Raw genomic sequence first — 16,266 nt, forward strand, 5'->3', positions numbered from 1 at the left:
AAAATATCAAAGACAAAAGAGCAGAAACTGCAGCAGCTTCTTTTTCGGCTGCTGTATCAAATAAAAGGAGCAAAATCTCCTTCATCTGTGTCACTGCGTTAGTTTTCAGGTCTTTCAAATCTGACTCCAACAGTTTTCTCGGTGTTATATTTATTATTACACAAGCTGTAAATGTTTATTTTTTACAGATTTACATAAATGTAACGTTTTATTTTCAAAGTGGAGCCCAGACGTGAGTGTTTAGTGGATGTTCTTTGGCTCAGACACCACAGAGAGAAGAACCAGATGCTCTGTGTGAACAAATTGAAGCAGGAAAACTTTAAAAGCAGCATCACATCACATGAGAGCAAAAGCAGCTCCTCCTCCTGACTGCAGAAACCTGTCTGACTCCAGCTGTGAACATCAGACCACTCACAGCTAACTCCCAGTGAACATCACTTCCAACATTTCTCCTCTGGAAACATGGAAAAACTGGCTGTGATTTGGATCTTTGCAGCTCTCGTAGGTACGTATGTTTCTGACAGGAACACCTGAAATTCAAAGACATGTTTACAGCGTTACAGATCCAGTTTGGATTTTCTTTGAGCTCACTGTGTTTTTCCAATGATGGACATGTGACTGTGGAACAGAGCTGTAAATATAACATGTTGTTTCATCAGCAGGTAACAGCTTGGAAGATGATATTACTGCCAGCAGTGCTGAAGTGTTTTCATCAGAGGGCCGTACAGTTACTGTGTCCTGTAACTATTCAGTTCAAGCCCAGAATCTCCAGTGGTATCGACAGGATCCTGGATCAGCTCCTCAGTTCCTTCTCCTCATCACGGATACGAGTGAGCCGAGTGTGCTGAGAGCAACTCCCCCAAACCCTCGACTGACTGCTGCACTGGACAAGGAGAGAAATCGAGTCAATCTGGAGATCTCCTCTGCTGCAGTGTCTGACTCTGCTGTGTACTACTGTGCTGTGAGGCCCACAGTGACAGGAAACAGCAAAACTCTGTACAAAAACCTTTGGAGCAAACAGAATACTCCACAACATCCACTAGAGGGAGCCACACACTGTTAAACCTCTGATTCTTGTGTCATTGGACTGATGACAAAGACAACAGAGAAATGAAGCAGTAAAGATCAGAGACAGAGACAGAGCTGCTGTGGAAGCACAAAACTGTTTGATTGGCTGAGATGAAGTTACAAAAAATATTAGAGCTCCTCCCACCTGAAAGTGAAGATGCTGCTACTAGTGTGTGAAGCAGGAGGAAGTGAGAGAAGTTCAAATCCAGATCAGAGAGGAGGAGGAGAGATTCAGGGAGGAGCTGAGCTGTTACTGAACTAGAAGAGAGAGAAACCTCCACATTCAACAGAGTTCAACACAAACCATAAACTTTACCTTCATTCAACATGTTGTCTTTGGACTATTTTGCACTTTCTTTACTGATTCTCACCATTCTAACAGGTACGTTACAATCTGTGTGTTTAAAGAAACACATTTGAATTGTGATGATTTATAAAAGAATAAAACATGTTTCTGTTCCTTTAGGTGTCAGCTGTGAAGATCTCACTCCAACCAACAAAGAAGTGTTCAGTGTAGAAGGCAGCACTGCTACTCTGTCCTATAAATACTCCAAAAAGGCAACTGGAAACGATCGCTTCTTCTGGTATCGACAATATCCAGGAAAACCACCAGAGTTCCTGATCTCTCATTTACCATCCGGAGAAGTGATGAAAGAAGAAATCTCTGGACTGTCTGTTAATGTGAGTGAAGATAAAACACTGATGACTCTTCAGATCTCCTCTGCTGCAGTGTCTGACTCTGCTGTGTACTACTGTGCTCTGCAGCCCACAGTGACAGGAAACAGCAAAACTCTGTACAAAAACCTTTGGAGCAAAGACAACAGAATACTCCACAACACCCACTAGAGGGAGCCACACACTGTTAAACCTCTGATTCTTGTGTCATTGGACTGATGACAAAGACAACAGAGAAATGAAGCAGTAAAGATCAGAGACAGAGACAGAGCTGCTGTGGAAGCACAAAACTATTTGATTGGCTGAGCTATTAAACTGTCCCCGCCCACTGAAGTTGAGCTCATCCAATGACATTATTTGTTGGTCATTGTGCTGCAGTGGAAGAACATTGTTCATGTGCTGTCTGTCTGGCTTTAATAACTCCAAAGACATGTTGCTGCACCTCTTTTTGCTTCTATCTCACATTATAGGTGAGTTTAAGAACAGGGATTAAAGTTTAGTTGAAGCTGCTGCATTAAGCAGATATACAGACTGCATTTCACTACTTTTCTTCTTTCTTTTTCCAGGACTAACAGCTGGAGACTCAATCACTCCTCAACAACCTGAAGTCACTGAAACAGAAGGAGAATCTGTCAAACTCACATGTAGCTATGAGACGAGTGATGACATAGTTTACCTTTACTGGTACAGACATGATTCTGACCTTCAAGCTCCTCAGTTTATAATCTGGAAAGGAGCAAGATCTCGGAGTGATCGTCAATATATTCCTGATAAACGTTATAAAACCCAAACATCTTCTTCATCAACTAATCTGACCATAGCAGCCCTAACCCTGGCAGACACAGCTCTCTACTACTGTGCTCTAGAAACACAGTGATACAAAGTGTAGAAGAGGCTGTACAAAAACCTGAACACAGATATCTGACTACTCTTCAAAGAGGAGGGAAGTGGTATTCAAAGCACAGCTTCATATCAGATGGATTCTGCTAATTCCTGTTTTATCAGAGTCACTGTGGTTACAGCTGCTAATGAAACACTGTGGGAGGATTCACATGAGCAGCAAATCCACATCAACCACAAACCAACTGCAGGATCGTTCAGACACAATAAAAACTGTCAAACATCAAAAGCTGCTCATTTACACTATTTTATATTTAGTGGATGAGGACATGCAGAAATGCAGCAGAAGCAAAATAAACAGAGTAACAGAGGTTTATCTCTTTAAGGTAAAATCTCTCACATGAAGCTAAAAGTCCAACCAGGAAGACCATCTCATGCTTGTTCCATTTATTCTCTTTGAACTCATCACATCAGATGATGATGCTCTCCTTCATCATTGTCCTGCTCTGGTACTTTGTGATGTTCCCCCTCTGGCAGGTCCAGACTCTCCTCTGTGCTTCTGCTCTGAACAACATTTCAGAGGGCCTGGCCTTCTTGAGGTCTCTGAGCAGGATCCTGGACGCTGCATCATCTGGTAACTCTATTGTGCTTCTGAGGACTTTATGTGTCCGAGTGACACAATGGTGGTTTCTGTTTTACTGGACTTGTGTGCTAACCACAGTATAGGTTATGCTTGACGCCTGTGTTTTTAAATCTGTTTATGACTGCCATCAGATTTCTTTTTCCTCTTTTTCCAGCTTTGAACTACAGCTTTTTAAACTAAACTCATCCACTCCGTTACTGATTGCAGTGGTATATCGTCCTCCCAAATTTAACAAGGACTTTATCAGTGAGTTTGGGGAATTTCTTTCAGGGCTTTCAGTAGATTTTGATCATTTTCTTATTGTTGGTGACCTGAATATTCATGTGTGCTGTCCATCTAAACCCCTGGTTAGAGACTTTGTTTCACTGTTGGATTCCTTCAACCTTACTCAGTGTGTGTCTGGCTCCACACATGAGAAGGGTCACACTTTGGACCTTGTCATGTCTCACGGCTTGGGTATCCACATCTCTGAAATTTGTGAGAGTGCGTGTATCTCCGATCATTTTCCTGTTCTATTTTCTGCCACTGCACATTGTTCTGATGCTGCAGTTAAACCTCCCTCACGCCGTCACCGGATCATCAATACCCATGTACCATCTCAGTTTTCTGCTGCTTTTAGCAACTCTGAGCTCTCCACGGTGGACTGGATTGATTCCTTGTGTGCAGAAGATTTAACTGCTCTTTTTAACTCAACATGTACTTCTATTTTGGACCTCATCGCTCCCTTAAAAACACTCCGTCCCAAAGCTCACGCTGAACCCTGGATTACAGACCCTGTTCGTGCTCTCAGGCGCACCTGTAGGTGTGCTGAGAGAAAATGGAAAAAGGACAAGCTGCACATTTCTTTTAATATCCTCAGAGACTCTCTTTTAACCTATCAGAAAGCCGTTAAAGAGGCCAAGTCCTCCTACATATCAAACCTGGTTAGCAGTAGTGTCCATAAACCTCAGACTCTGTTTCGTGTTTTAAATTCCATTGTTAATCCTTGCATATCCACCAGCCTCACACCTTCTGCCACCCTCTGTAATGACTTTCTAAAGTTCTTTGTAAACAAGATTTCCTCCCTGCAGTCTGTCATTCCATCTTCACCTTCCAATCCCTGTGTTTTTTCTTTGTGCCATTCTGCCTTTAATCAGTTCGAACCAATCTCTCTCTCTCAGCTGCATGAAATAGTCTGCAAGGTTAAGACTACCAACTGTTCCACCGATGCTATCCCCTCTCGGCTTCTGAAGCAAGTTCTGGACTCAGTCGGACCTTTCCTTCTGGTCCTGATCAATGCCTGCCTCAGTTCTGGTTGCTTTCCAACACCCTTCAAGCACGCTGTTGTTCAACCTCTCCTTAAAAAGCCTAATCTAGATCCATCCCTACTCTCTAACTATAGGCCCATTTCCAACCTCCCTTTTCTGTCTAAAGTACTGGAACGAGCCGCCCTCACGCAGCTCCAGCTATTTCTTGACAACAACAATCTCTATGAGAAGTTCCAGTCTGGTTTTAGAGCTCGGCATAGCACAGAAACCGCCCTACTGAGAGTTTTTAATGATTTGCTTTTAACTGTTGACTCTGGTTGTGCTGCTGTCTTAGTAACCTTGGACCTGACAGCAGCCTTCGACACTGTAGATCACAACATACTGCTAGCCCGCCTTCAACATTGTGTCGGTTTAAAGGGCACTGTCTTAAAGTTTTTCCAGTCCTATTTGAATAATAGGAGTTTTTCTGTTCACCTTGGTGAACTGTCATCTCCCAGAGCTCCTTTAACCTGTGGCGTACCTCAGGGGTCCATACTAGGCCCCCTGTTGTTTATTCTGTACTTGCTCCCTCTGGGCGATGTGCTCCGTAAACATAATGTGTCCTTCCACATCTTTGCCGATGATATTCAGATCTACCTCCCTCTGAGGTTGAACTGCAATGTTTCTTTGCAGCCGCTACTCTCCTGCTTGTCTGACATTAAGACTTGGATGACTCTTAACTTCTTACACCTTAATGAAAGCAAAACTGAAGTCATTGTGTTTGGGCTTCCTAAAGATCCCAACTTCTCTCTTGACTTTTTGGGACCCCTAACCTCCGATTGCACTTCTTCCATTAAGAGTCTTGGTGTTATTTTTGACAATGCTTTTAAACTTGATAAACAAATCAGCTCTGTAGTTAAGGGATCTTTTTATCATTTACGGATTTTAGCCAAAGTCAAGTCTTACCTTTGCAGGAACGATCTAGAAAGAGTGGTCCATGCTTTTATTACTTCACGGCTGGACTACTGTAATTCCCTCTATGCTGGCCTAGATCGTTCCTGTCTACATCGCCTTCAACTGGTGCAGAACGCTGCCGCTCGCCTGTTGACCGGTTCAAAAAAAAGAGACCACATCACTCCGGTTCTCTACTCTCTCCACTGGCTCCCAGTTGCTTTTAGGATTGATTTTAAAATCTTACTGCTGGCTTTTAAGGTTTTAAATGGCACTGCACCTTCTTACCTGTCAGAACTCCTTAGTACTTATCGCCCCAGGAGATCTTTGAGGTCAGCCGATCTGATGCTTTTAGATGTTCCCAGGTATAAATTAAAGACAAAGGGAGAGAGGGCGTTTGCTGTGGCTGCACCCAGACTGTGGAACAGTTTACCTCCTCACGTCAGATTCTCCAAAAGCCTAGAAACTTTTAAAACTGCTCTTAAAACTCACCTCTTTTCATTGGCTTTTAGAAAGGTTTAATTTATTTGTTTATTTATTTTTTATTTGATCAGCGAGGTGTTTTACGAAATTGTGTTCTATTGTATTTTTATCTGTATTTACTGTACAGCACTTTGGTCAGCCTTGGTTGTTTTTAAATGTGCTCTATAAATAAACTTGACTTGACTTGACTTGACTCTGTAATTGCATCATCAGGTCTGCAGCAGTGTGTTCTGGACACTCTGGTGAAGAGAGGAGCTGAGCTGTCATCTGATCACCATCTGGGGGTGAGTTGAGTCAGGTGGTGGGGGAGAATGCTGGACAGGCCTGGCGTATCAAAGTGGTTCAGGTGATCTTCAACTCCCACCTCCAGCAGAGCTTTGGCAGCAGTCTGAGTAAGGCTGGGGACTCATTGCTGATGGGGCTGTGCAGAGCTTTGGCTGCAAGCTGGTTGGTGCTTGTAGTGTTGCTAACCTCCTAACCAGATCTCATTAACTCCTCGTGTTTTGGGGAATGAAAGGTCCAGCTGAAACATCCACTCTTTGTCAGATTGTTGTCTTCATTCTGGTGGTAATTCAGCTTTAATTTATGACTTATGAGTTTGTGCTTGTAGCTTCTGTTACCTCACCATGTTCTCTTGTGTCTGCTCATAGCTCTGTGGACTTGAGTTACCTGAAACCTGAAGGATTGTCTCATTGCCTGCTGTTTGGAAAGGACTGACTTGTAACAGAGCTGGAAAACTCACCTGCCCATCCACTCTCCACCCACTCAGCCTTCTGAAGCCTTCACTTACCTCCCTGACACAGAAACTCCAAAAGTGAAACACAAGAAAGGACTCTAATAAATACTATATAAGCAATTCTGACTGCACTGATACTCAGCAGTCGTTCTCTCGGGCAGTTCTCTGGTGTCTCCCTGCTCTGTCCCTCTGCAGGAAACCTACTTACCTGCCCCCCTGTCTTTGAACCTTCTCAAAATAAAAGCATGTAAAGCTTTAGCCTCATGTGGGCTGCGTTAGAGTCGATGCATTCCTGTAATCATGACACTGAGAGGTTGCTCCAGGGATTTAAATCATGTATTAATCGTAGTGGAGAGAAATTAATATGAATATTTCCTGTGTGAAGATGATGGTGTGATATCAGGGCTGCCACATGAAGGGGCAACGTGAACAAGTTTATGAATACCTCAGAAAAAAAGCTTCAATGAGTATAAATGATCTTCTGATATTAACGATATCCTGGAACACCAACATGCACGCTCAGTCATCCAGGTAAGCAAATCCCAAAAAGTTGATTCTGTTCATCTGGATGTTTTCAGTGGGAGAAACGTTTCATCATCATCAGGTGACGTCTTCAGTCTTAGCTGACTGCAGGTTTCCAACCTTAGAAACAGGACATTTGCACAATGACTGAAACCAGCAGCACTGAATGAACACTGGGCTGTGAGGTCAGTTTATGACCATTAATATGCAAATCGTCACAACCATTGATCAACAACCACTGATCAATGGTCACGAGTACCACTCTCTGTTTATCATACTAAGCTGCTGTGGAATCAGAAAAGTATTTGATTGGCTGAGATGAAGTTACAGAAAATATTAGAGCTCCTCCCACCTGAAAGTGAAGATGCTGCTACTAGTGTGTAAAGCAGGAGGAAGTGAGAGAAGTTCAAATCCAGATCAGAGAGGAGGAGGAGAGATTCAGGGAGGAGCTGAGCTGTTACTGAACTAGAAGAGAGAGAAACCTCCACATTCAACAGAGTTCAACACAAACCATAAACTTTACCTTCATTCAACATGTTGTCTTTGGACTATTTTGCACTTTCTTTACTGATTCTCACCATTCTAACAGGTACGTTACAATCTGTGTGTTTAAAGAAACACATTTGAATTGTGATGATTTATAAAAGAATAAAACATGTTTCTGTTCCTTTAGGTGTCAGCTGTGAAGATCTCACTCCAACCAACAAAGAAGTGTTCAGTGTAGAAGGCAGCACTGCTACTCTGTCCTATAGATACTCCAAAAAGGCAACTGGAAGTGACGAGTTTTACTGGTATCGACAATATCCTGGAAAACCACCAGAGTTCCTGATCTATCATTTGGGATCAGGAAGTGTAATGAAAGAAGAAATCTCTGGACTGTCTGTTCAAGTTGTGGATGATCAAAAACAAATCGATCTCAACATCTCCTCTGCTGCAGTGTCTGACTCTGCTGTGTACTACTGTGCTCTGCGGCCCACAGTGACAGGAAACAGCAAAACTCTGTACAAAAACCTTTGGAGCAAAGACAACAGAATACTCCACAACATCCACTAGAGGGAGCCACACACTGTTAAACCTCTGATTCTTGTGTCATTGGACTGATGACAAAGACAACAGAGAAATGAAGCAGTAAAGATCAGAGACAGAGACAGAGCTGCTGTGGAAGCACAAAACTGTTTGATTGGCTGAGCTATTAAACTGGCCCCGCCCATTGAAGTTGAGCTCATCCAATGACATTATTTGTTGGTCATTGTGCTGCAGTGGAAGAACATTGTTCATGTGCTGTCTGTCTGGCTTTAATAACTCCAAAGACATGTTGCTGCACCTCTTTTTGCTTCTATCTCACATTATAGGTGAGTTTAAGAACAGGGATTAAAGTTTAGTTGAAGCTGCTGCATTAAGCAGATATACAGACTGCATTTCACTACTTTTCTTCTTTCTTTTTCCAGGACTAACAGCTGGAGACTCAATCACTCCTCAACAACCTGAAGTCACTGAAACAGAAGGAGAATCTGTCACACTCACATGTGACTATGAGACAGGTTACAGTGATATTTACCTTCACTGGTACAGACATTATTCTGAACTTCAGGCTCCTCTGTTTGCTGTCAAGAAAGGAGCAAAGGGATTCAAGAATCTGTATACATCTGATAATCGATATAAATCAGAAACATCTTCTACATCAACTAATCTGACCATAGCAGCCCTAACCCTGGCAGACACAGCTCTCTACTACTGTGCTCTAGAAACACAGTGATACAAAGTGTAGAAGAGGCTGTACAAAAACCTGAACACAGATATCTGACTACTCTTCAAAGAGGAGGGAAGTGGTATTCAAAGCACAGCTTCATATCAGATGGATTCTGCTAATTCCTGTTTTATCAGAGTCACTGTGGTTACAGCTGCTAATGAAACACTGTGGGAGGATTCACATGAGCAGCAAATCCACATCAACCACAAACCAACTGCAGGAACGTTCAAATGTGACATTTTCATATTAAAAGCATTTCTGTTCTTTCAAGAGTGCTACATATATTGACACAGATTTAAATTCCAGGCTTGATAATGTTTTTGGCTCCACCCACTGATGTTGAACTCAACCAATGAGATGATTTCTGTCTGCAGGATTTAAAGCACAACCATCCTGATGAGGGCTGTATCCCAATTCAGGGTCTGCAGCCTTAAAGTACGCAGCTAAGTGCGAGGCTTGTGAAATGGGACGGTCTAGCCTCCGTTGGGCTGCCCAGGTTGCCTAGCAACCATGATACTAACAGCTGGAAACGTGTCATACAGCTGTGTTTGACAGAAATGACGGAGAAAATCTTTTGTTCATTTGTTTGTTTCTACATGAGCTTTGATCATTCTCTGTGAGATGAAGCTCAGCTATTGAACGCCGTATATTTTAAAGTAAAGGCTTTAAAACCAAGTTAGTACAAACGTCACTGATGTCACATGACTTTGCCGACATGTGGCCAACAGGAATGTTTTAATGTTCTTCGTTATTAAACATTTGCACATAAATAAGTGACATAATATTCAGTACTTACTTAAAGTTTACTCTTCGGGCGCCCCTGATCTGCTGTTTTTTTTCGGCAAATTTATCCACACCTACCGCCGCGCTATGTATTCTGGGATATGGTGGGCCACGAAGTCTACACTGCCACAGCCTTAAAATTCAGGGAAATGAAGGACACATTTCAGGGCCGCATTTCGAGCAGCCTTTGAATTGGGACAGCCTTTGGCGCGCCGCTGTGACGTAAACGGCCTTGAAATGCAGCCTTTAAGGCTGCAGACCCTGGATTGGGATACAGCCATTGAGAAGGACTGCAGCTGAGCGACTGCATAGTTTCTTTATTCTGAGGTCTATTTTTACAGTTTCTCCAATGTTAGAATCATCCTGTCTCAGAGTGATGCTCAAAAAGTAGTTGATGCATTTAGGTGGGACTACTGTAATTCATTATTTTCAGCATGTCCCAAAAACCTCCTGAAAAGCTTTCAGTTGATCCAAAATGCTGCACCAAGAGTACTGACAGAGAACCAGCTTCCAGTTTGGATTCAGGAGACAGACACTATCTCTACTTTTAAGATTAGACTTCAAACTTTCCTTTTTGCTAAAGCATATAGTTAGAGCTGGACCAGGTGATCCTGAATCCTCCCTTAGTTATGCTGAGATAGGCATAGACTGCTGGAGGACTGCCATGATGCACTGGGTCTTTGAGTATCAGCTAAGATGGGGGCTGTGGTAGGACTTGACTTAAGCAGCCAAAGAAGTGCAGGAAACTGATGCTGTCCAGTGTAGCAAGTGATTTATTCACCATTTTGTGACCCAAACAAAAAACATAAAACATAACTGAACTCAAATCAACGGAAATTAAGGTCAAAATGCACACAGCTACACTGACCTGAACCTTTCTTCAAACACCTGAGTTCTGCTTAAATAGTCCACTTAACCAAACAATTTTTCCTCTGAACTATTCCATTCAGTACGTAAGATGAACAGGATTATATTCAAACCTCTACTGCCACTCTTTACTAGCAACATAAACTCTATGGTGGAATCAATACATATTCAATAAATCTATTTCTCCATAAACCCTCTAAAATCAACTTGATTAAATTACAAGAGTTCTTCCCCTTCTGCACTTGGTCTCTTCCTGTGACCTCAGATTGACCCAGAAGCTATAAAGCAGGAAGTAAAACTACATTTCCTCCTTTTGTTTCTGGAAGACAGGTAGGTAGGGTAAGTTTAAACAGTACAAATTAACAGTTGAAATAAAGAACATGTTAACTTAAAAAACTTGTAGGAATTGATTTAAACAAAGATGTTATATTATATAATCTGTAAAAGTGCAAAACATAAACAAACCCGGGATAGTAGATGTTTGCCTATTGCAGACTACATATGAAATATGGTTCAATCAAAACAAGAATGTTAACTAATATGGACAAATGGTATTCTCACCCACTTTGTCACAGGGGTAATGCCAAAGAGCTCTCAAAACAGATTTGATGTCGAACTTGACAGGACATTACCAAACACCAAAACCTTATGGAGGAAAGACAACAGAACACAGAATATATTTTTCTCTACTTTTCTTTGCTAAATGTACTTTGTATATTGTTTACATGATTGAAATAAATTAAAAAAACAAACAGACAAATATTGAAAGAACCCACAGACTATGGTCCTGATGAAAAGTGGACATGGGAAGTTAGATAAAGGTTGCTTTGATTTGACACTGAAATGAAAACTAAGAGCAGAAGAAAGAGGAAGACTTAAACATGAAGGGCCTTAAAGATCTTCATCAAGGCGGTCACACAAGTGAAAGCAAAGTAGACTGTAATCCTGCTGCAGAGAAGTTTAACAGTGTGTGTGTCATGGTCACGGTGAGTGCTAGAGTTTTCCATTGTGCCAGTGATCTCATCCCCTAGGTGGAGTTGCCGCATCTCCACGTGCCACGGCCCCTGTGAGTAATTTGGCTGCTGGCTTTTAAGACCAGCGCTCACAATCACTCCCCGCCAGATTGCCTGCTAACCATGTTTAGTGTCGGACGTCATAGCTGAAGTTAATGTATCATAGTATTGCTCGTTCCCACCTGCTTTACCTCTCTGCTCACAGTAATTCTCCATCCTGCCATAACTAACCTCCATTAAGTCGCTGGTTTGTTGTGCTGCTTCACCGCTGCACTTACTTGCCTGCCTCCCTGCCCAGCTTTCTGGAAACGCTTGGATTTCGCTCAAGATGTGTATGAGGCTCACCAGAAAAACTTACAGGCTGTATCCCAATTCAGGGTCTGCAGCCTTAAAGGCCGCATTTTAAGGCCGATTACATCACAGCGACGCAACGAAGGCTGTCCCAATTCAAAGGCTGGTGGCGTCGAGCCAAACTGACTTTAACGTGTGTTTGAACGAGCTGACGGTTCACTCGTTAAGCTGAAAGAAAGATGCTTTAATCACAGCAGTCACACATGTGTCCACTGCACCATCTGGAACTCTTCTTGTTTAGCTCTCGTAATGACACAAACACTAAATCCTCCTTCTCTGGTGCTGTTGTGTAGCAGTGTGTACACCTGAGACTGTCACCTGTCTGTCTGTCCTGCACTCTCTCTCTGTTTCTTTCTCTCTGAATGTGGAATAAAAGTATGAACATGTGTTTATAAGTTACACTTGTGTTTGAATCCTGCAGCTTATCACACATTTGATGTCCATGTGTGACGACTGCAAGTGTCCAGAGTGAGGACAGACTGAGGGACCCACTGCTGCACATCATCTGTGAGGCTTTGCACCCCTGATGATCCACCAGGACAAACTCAGCAGTGTGTGAGGAAGAGGAGGAGGAAGAGCCAGCAGCAGCTGACAGATGGAGAGAATAGACAGACTGTTCCCTGTTTGTGAAGGACTGCTAGGAAAGTTTAACATAACTGTCTGTGCTGAATCAGTCTTATTAGGTAATGTTCACGTAATGTTATCATCCCAGTGTTTCCAGTGTGGGAGGAAGTACTCAGAGTACTCAGGGCCTTCAAGTTACACACTATGAAAGGCAGCAACAAGTTTAATGTTCAGAAACCTAAAGGCTGTATCAGCAGCAGAATGGAGCTAAAATAAATGTTGGTTTCAGTTCTATGAAGCTTTGAGGATTTTGGATCAGTAGCTGCTGTGTTTGTTGCATCATATTGCTGTAACTGTTTATATGCTTTATATATTCTGAGCTAAGTTGATCTATAGTGTTACATCATATTCTATAAGGATGTTATGTGTTTGTAGACTTTCTGCCCAGTTTGACCCATTTAGCAGAAGTCAGCCTGTTTAAGGCTCTGATATCTATTCTGTATGACTTAAAGCAGTTATGACTAGGGATGGGTACCGGTATCCGGTGCCATTATGCCACCGGTTCTGACATAAACGATAGTAACCAGACCAAAAAGCAGCGCATATTTCGGTGCTTTATTTAAGTGCTTTTTTTCCCCCCTGAGATGTCATACACTTTGGATTCCAGCCAATCATTTTACCTTTCCGAGGATAGTAGGCGGGCCCAGGTATGTACGTTCTTTTAGAGCAGAGCTACAGATTAAAAATGCCCAAGGCGAAGCGGTCAAAAGTCTGGCTGTACTTCACAGCAAAAGATGCAAACTCAGCAGCCTGCAACAAGTGCTTTAAGCTGATACTGTGATACTGTCAAAGGAGGTAACACCTCGAATCTGATGAAACACCTGGCGACGCATAGCGTTTTTTTAAAAGCCTAGAAATGCACCGTATTTCAAAGTGGAGCCCAGACGTGAGTGTTTAGTGGATGTTCTTTGGCTCAGACACCACAGAGAGAAGAACCAGATGCTCTGTGTGAACAAAGTTGAAGCAGGAAAACTTTAAAGAGCAGCATCACATCACATGAGAGCAAAAGCAGCTCCTCCTCCTGACTGTAGAAAACGGTCTGACTCCAGCTGTGAACATCAGACCACTCACAGCTCACAGCTAATAACTCCAAAGACATGTTGCTGCACCTCTTTTTGCTTCTATCTCACATTATAGGTGAGTTTAAGAACAGGGATTAAAGTTTAGTTGAAGCTGCTGCATTAAGCAGATATACAGACTGCATTTCACTACTTTTCTTCTTTCTTTTTCCAGGACTAACAGCTGGAGACTCAATCACTCCTCAACAACCTGAAGTCACCAAAACAGAAGGAGAATCTGTCAAACTCACATGTGGCTATGAGACAGATGCAGGTGGTGCTTTACTTCACTGGTACAGACATCATTCTGACCTTCAAGCTCCTCAGTTTATACTCTGGAAACAAGGAAAAGGAGGCAGTGCTGAATATATTCCTGATAATCGATATAAATCAGAAACATCTTCTACATCAACTAATCTGACCATAACAGCCCTAACCCTGGCAGACACAGCTCTCTACTACTGTGCTCTACAAACACAGTGATACAAAGTGTAGAAGAGGCTGTACAAAAACCTGAACACAGATATCTGACTACTCTTCAAAGAGGAGGGAAGTGGTATTCAAAGCACAGCTTCATATCAGATGGATTCTGCTAATTCCTGTTTTATCAGAGTCACTGTGGTTACAGCTGCTAATGAAACACTGTGGGAGGATTCATATGAGCAGCAAATCCACATCAACCACAAACCAACTGCAGGAACAATAAAATGTGACATTTTCTTATTAAAAGCATTTCTTTCTTTCTTTTCCAAAATAAAGTTCTTCCAAAGAGTGCTACATATAAATGGTAAAATGGTCTGTATTTGTATAGCGCTTTACTTGGTCCTAAGGACCCCAAAGCGCTTTACATTATACACAGTCATCTACCCATTCGCACACACATTCACACACTGGTGATGGCAGCTACAGTGTAGCCACAGCCACCCTTGCCAAAAAGGCTAAAATGACCAAAGAAAAAGTGGAAAACAGCTAAACATGAGAGGTTTTTGGACAAAGTTGGTGTTTTTCCCCCCCCATTGCTTAAGCATTGCTTCCAGCCAAGAGTGATACCATAAATCCCCTATAGCTGCAGAAAAGGCTAACATTGTTTTCTTTTTACAAAAAAAAAAAAAAAAAAACAGTTATAAGAGGTTTTTGGACAAAGTTTGTGTTCTTCATTCCTTAAGCACCAGCACCGTTTCAAAAGTACCGGTTTGGTACTGGTATCGGATAAAACCTAAACGATACCCATCCCTAGTTAAGACATGGTCTGATTTTCTCACCCAATAAAGGAATATTTAATATGTCAGTCTACTCTTCATTCTATCAGAAACAGTTATCACAGCTCGTACATTTTCTTTTTACACATACAGTGGGGCAAAAAAGTATTTAGTCAGCCACCGATTGTGCAAGTTCCCCCACTTAAAATGATGACAGAGGTCAGTAATTTGCACCAGAGGTACACTTCAACTGTGAGAGACAGAATGTGAAAAAAAATCCATGAATCCACATGGTAGGATTTGTAAAGAATTTATTCGTAAATCAGGGTGGAAAATAAGTATTTGGTCACCTCAAACAAGGAAAATCTCTGGCTCTCACAGACCTGTAACGTCTTCTGTAAGAAGCTTTTCTGTCCCCCACTCGTTACCTGTATGAATGGCACCTGTTTGAACTCATCATCTGTATAAAAGACACCTGTCCACAGCCTCAAACAGTCAGACTCCAAACTCCGCCATGGCGAAGACCAAAGAGCTTTCGAAGGACACCAGGAAAAGTATTGTAGACCTGCACCAGACTGGGAAGAGTGAATCTACAATAGGCAAGCAGCTTGGTGTGAAAAAATCAACTGTGGGAGCAATCATCAGAAAATGGAAGACATACAAGACCACTGATAATCTCCCTTGATCTGGGGCTCCACGCAAGATCTCATCCCGTGGGGTCAAAATGATCATGAGAACGGTGAGCAAAGATCCCAGAACCACACGGGGGGACCTGGTGAATGACCTGCAGAGAGCTGGGACCAAAGTAACAAAGGTCACCATCAGTAACACACTACAACGGCAGGGAATCAAATCCCGCAGTGCCAGACGTGTTCCGCTGCTGAAGCCAGTGCATGTCCAGGCCCGTCTGAAGTTTGCCAGAGAGCACATGGATGATACAGCAGAGGATTGGGAGAATGTCATGTGGTCAGATGAAACCAAAGTAGAACTTTTTGGTATAAACTCAACTCGTCGTGTTTGGAGGACGAAGAATACTGAGTTGCATCCCAAGAACACCATACCTACTGTGAAGCATGGAGGTGGAAACATCATGCTATGGGGCTGTTTTTCTGCCAAGGGGACAGGACGACTGATCCGTGTTAAGGACAGAATGAATGGGGCCATGTATCGTGAGATTTTGAGCCAAAACCTCCTTCCATCAGTGAGAACTTTGAAGATGAAACGAGGCTGGGTCTTCCAACATGACAATGATCCAAAACACACCGCCCGGGCAACAAAGGAGTGGCTCCGTAAGAAGCATTTGAAAGTCCTGGAGTGGCCTAGCCAGTCTCCAGACCTCAACCCCATAGAAAATCTGTGGCGGGAGTTGAAAGTCCGTGTTGCTCGGCGACAGCCCCAAAACATCACTGCTCTCGAGAAGATCTGCATGGAGGAATGGGCCAAAATACCAGCTACTGTGTGTGCAAACCTGGTAAAG

Source organism: Rhamphochromis longiceps, linkage group LG18 (genome assembly GCF_057381845.1).
Source record: "Rhamphochromis longiceps isolate RC_006_pf linkage group LG18, R_longiceps_female_GT1.1, whole genome shotgun sequence".
In the NCBI taxonomy this organism is placed as follows: Eukaryota; Metazoa; Chordata; class Actinopteri; order Cichliformes; family Cichlidae; genus Rhamphochromis; species Rhamphochromis longiceps.